The following is a 4,666-nucleotide window of genomic DNA, read 5'->3' on the forward strand; positions in this document are numbered from 1 at the left end:
CACATTCTCCCGTGCAACTCGGCTGCTAGTCCTCCTTCTATGCAGAATCCTAAGGTCCTAGCTCATCTCCAAGGCACCAAAGCCAACTAAAAAGTCAATAATCAATACCTAAAACTTGAATTGTACTACTACTTACTGGCTATTACATCAAATTAGAAGCTTCATCTGTGTTCTACTGTGGTGGTTTTAGTGTCTCCGCCTACCGCAGCATACGACATAGCATTGCAGACGATAAGTACAACCGTTTCAGAGAGAAGAGCGGCCAATGTGACGATCTGGCTTTAAGTCAATTCGATAACAAATGATGAAAACGGACGGATTTCTCATGTTTTTACTACATATGAACACTTTTCACATTCTCCCGTGCAACTCGGCTGCTAGTCCTCCTTTCATGCAGAATCTTAAGGTCCTAGCTCATGTCCAAGGCACTAAAGCCAGCTAAAAAGTCAATAACCGATACCTAAAACTTGAATTGTACTACTTCTTACTGGCTATTACATCAACTTAGAAGCTTCATCTATGTTCGACTATGGTGCTTTTAGTGTCTCCGCATACCGCATCACGCGACATAGCTTTGCAGACGATAAGTACAACCGTTTCAGACAGAAGAGCGGCCAATGTGACGATCTGGCTTTAAGTCGATTCGATAACAAATGACGAAAACGGACGGATTTCTCAGGTTTTTACTACATATGAACACTTTTCACATTCTCCCGTGCAACTCGGCTGCTAGTCCTCCTTTCATGCTGAATCGTAAGGTAATAGCTCATGTCCAAGTCACCAAAGCCAGCTAAAAAGTCATTAATCGATACCTAAAACTTGAATTGTACTACTTCTTACTGGCTATTACATCATCATAGAAGCTTCATCTGCGTTCTACTATGGTGCTTTTAGTGTCTCCGCATACCGCAGCACGAACCATAGCTTTGCAGACGATAAGTACAACCTTTTCAGAGAGAAGAGCGGCCAATGTGACGATCTGGCTTTAAGTCGATTCGATAACAAATGACGAAATCGGACGGACTTCTCAGGTTTTTACTACATATGAACACTTTTCACATTCCCCCGTGCAACTCGGTTGCTAGTCCGCCTTTCATGCAGAATCTTAAGGTCCTAGCTCATGTCCAAGGCACCAAATCCATCTAAGAAGTCAATAATCGATACCTTAAACTTGAATTGTACTACTTCTTACTGGCTATTACATCAACTTAGAAGCTTCAGCTGTGTTCTACTATGGTGCTTTTAGTGTCTCCGCATACCGCAGCACGCGACATAGCTTTGAAGACGATAAGTACAACCGTTTCCGAGAGAAGAGCGGCCAATGTAACGATCTGGCTTTAAGTCGATTCGATAACAAATGACGAAAACGGACGGATTTCTCAGGTTTTTACTACATATGAACACTTTTCACATTCTCCCGTGCAACTCGGCTGCTAGTCCTCCTTTAATGCAGAATCTTAAGGTCCTAGCTCATCTCCAAGGCACCAAAGCCAGCTAAAAAGTAAATAATCGGTACCTAAAACTTGAATTGTACTACTTCTTACTGGCTATTACATCATCTTAGAAGCTTCATATGTGTTCTACTATGGTGCTTTTAGGGTCTCCGCATACCGCAGCTCGCGACATATCTTTGCAGACGATAAGTACAACCGTTTCAGAGAGAAGAGCGGCCAATGTGACGATCTGGCTTTAAGTCGATTCGATAACAAATGACGATAACGGACGGATTTCTCAGGTTGGTTTTTACTACATATGAACACTTTTCACATTCTCCCGTGCAACGCGGCTGCTAATCCTCCTTTCATGCAGAATCTTAAGGTCCTAGCTCATGTCCAAGGCACCAAAGCCAGCCAAAAAGTCAATAATCAATACCTAAAACTTGAATTGTACTACTTCTTACTGGCTATTACATCAACTTAGAAGCTTCATCTGTGTTCTACTATGGTGCTTTTAGTTTCTCCGCATACCGCAGCACGCGACACTGCTTTGCAGGCGATAAGTACAACAGTTTTAGAGAGAAGAGCGGCCACTGTTACGATCTGGCTTTAAGTCGATTCGATAACAAATGACGAAAACGGACGGATTTCTCAGGTTTTTACTGCATATGAACACTTTTCACATTCTCCTGGGCAACTCGGCTGCTAGTCCTCCTTTCATGCAGAATCTTAAGGTCCTAGCTCATGTCCAAGGCACCAAATCCATCTAAGAAGTCAATAATCGATACCTTAAACTTGAAGTGTACTACTTCTTACTGGCTATTACATCAACTTAGAAGCTTCATCTGTGTTCCAATATGGTGCTTTTAGTGTCTCCGCATACCGCAGCACGCGACATAGCTTTGCAGACGATAAGTACAACCGTTTCAGAGAGGAGACCGGCCAATGTGACGATCTGGCTTTAAGTCGATTCGATAACAAATGACGAAAACGAACGGATTTCTCAGGTTTTTACTACATATGAACACTTTTCACATTCTCCCGTGCAACTCGGCTGCTAGTCCTCTTTCATCTAGAATCTTAAGGTCCTAGCTCATGTCCAAGGCATCAAAAACAGCTAAAAAGTCAATAATCGATACCTTAAACTTGAATTGTACTACATCTTACTGGCTATTACATCAACTTAGAAGCTTCATCTGTGTTCTACTATGGTGCTTTTAGTGTCTCCGCATACCGCAGCATGCGACATAGCTTTGCAGACGATAAGTACAACCGTTTCAGAGAGAAGAGCGGCCAATGTGACGATCTGGCTTTAAGTCGATTCGATAACAAATGACGAAAACGGACGGATGTCTCAGGTTTTTACTGCATATGAACACTTTTCACATTCTCCTGGGCAACTCGGCTGCTAGTCCTCCTTTCATGCAGAATCTTAAGGTCCTAGCTCATGTCCAAGGCACCAAATCCATCTAAGAAGTCAATAATCGATACCTTAAACTTGAAGTGTACTACTTCTTACTGGCTATTACATCAACTTAGAAGCTTCATCTGTGTTCCAATATGGTGCTTTTAGTGTCTCCGCATACCGCAGCACGCGACGTAGCTTTGCAGACGATAAGTACAACCGTTTCAGAGAGAAGAGCGGCCAATGTGACAATCAGGCTTTAAGTCGATTCGATAACAAATGACGAAAACGAACGGATTTCTCAGGTTTTTACTACATATGAACACTTTACACATTCTCCCGTGCAACTCGGCTGCTAGTCCTCCTGCATGTAAAATCTTAAGGTCCTAGCTCATGTCCAAGGCATCAAAGCCAGCTAAAAAGTCAATAATCAATACCTAAAACTTGAATTGTACTACTTCTTACTGGCTATTACATCAAATTAGAAGCTTCATCTGTGTTCTACTGTGGTGGTTTTAGTGTCTCCGCCTACCTCAGCATACGACATAGCTTTGCAGACGATAAGTACAACCGTTTCAGAGAGAAGAGCGGCCAATGTGACGATCTGGCTTTAAGTCGATTCGATAACAAATGACGAAAATGGACGGATTTCTCAGGTTTTTACTACATATGAACACTTTTCACATTCTCCCGTGCAACTCGGCTGCTAGTCCTCCTTTCATGCAGAATCTTAAGGTCCTAGCTCATGTCCAAGACACCAAATCCATCTAAGAAGTCAGTAATCGATACCTTAAACTTGAAGTGTACTACTTCTTACTGGCTATTACATCAACTTAGAAGCTTCATCTGTGTTCTACTATGGTGCTTTTAGTGTCTCCGCATACCGGAGCAAGAGACATAGCTTTGCAGACGATAATTAGGACCATTTCAGAGAGAAGAGCGGCCAATGTGATGATCTGGCTTTAAGTCGAGTCGATAACAAATGACGAAAACGGACCGATTTCTCAGGTTTTTACTACATATGAACACTTTTCAAATTCTCCCGTACAACTCGGCTGCTAGTCCTCCTTTCATGCAGAATCTTAAGGTCCTAGCTCATGTCCAAGGCATCAAAGCCAGCTAAAAAGTCAATAATCGATACCTAAAACTTGAATTGTACTACTTCTTACTGGCTATTACATCTACTTACAAGCTTCATCTGTGTTCCAATATGGTGCTTTTAGTGTCTCCGCATACCGCAGCACGCGACTTAGCATTGCAGACGATAAGTACAACCGTTTCAGAGAGGAGAGCGGCCAATGTGACGATGTGGCTTTAAGTCGATTCGATAACAAATGACGAAAACGGACAGATTTTTCAGGCTTTTACTACATATGAACACTTGTCACATTCTCCCGTGCAACTCGGCTGCTAGTCCTCCTGCATGTAAAATCTTAAGTTCCTAGCTCATGTCCAGGGCACCAAACAAGGGTAAAAAGTCAATAACCGATTAATAAAACTAGAATTGTACTATTTTTTACTGGCTATTACATCATCTTAGAAGCTACATCTGTGTTCTACTATGGGGCTTTTAGTGTCTCCGAATACCGCCGTACGCGACATAGATTTGCAGACGATAAGTACATCCGTTTCAGAGAGCAGAGCAGCCAATGTGACGATTTGGCTATAAGTCGATTCGATAAAAATGACTAAAACGGTCGGATTTCTCAGGTTTTTACTCTATTTGAACACTTTTCACATTCTCCCGTGCAACTCGGCTGCTAGTCCTCCTTTAATGCAGATTCTTAAGGTCCTAGCTCATGTCCAAGGCACCAAAGCCAGCTAA

This window comes from Schistocerca gregaria, unplaced genomic scaffold, assembly GCF_023897955.1.
Source record: "Schistocerca gregaria isolate iqSchGreg1 unplaced genomic scaffold, iqSchGreg1.2 ptg000205l, whole genome shotgun sequence".
In the NCBI taxonomy this organism is placed as follows: Eukaryota; Metazoa; Arthropoda; class Insecta; order Orthoptera; family Acrididae; genus Schistocerca; species Schistocerca gregaria.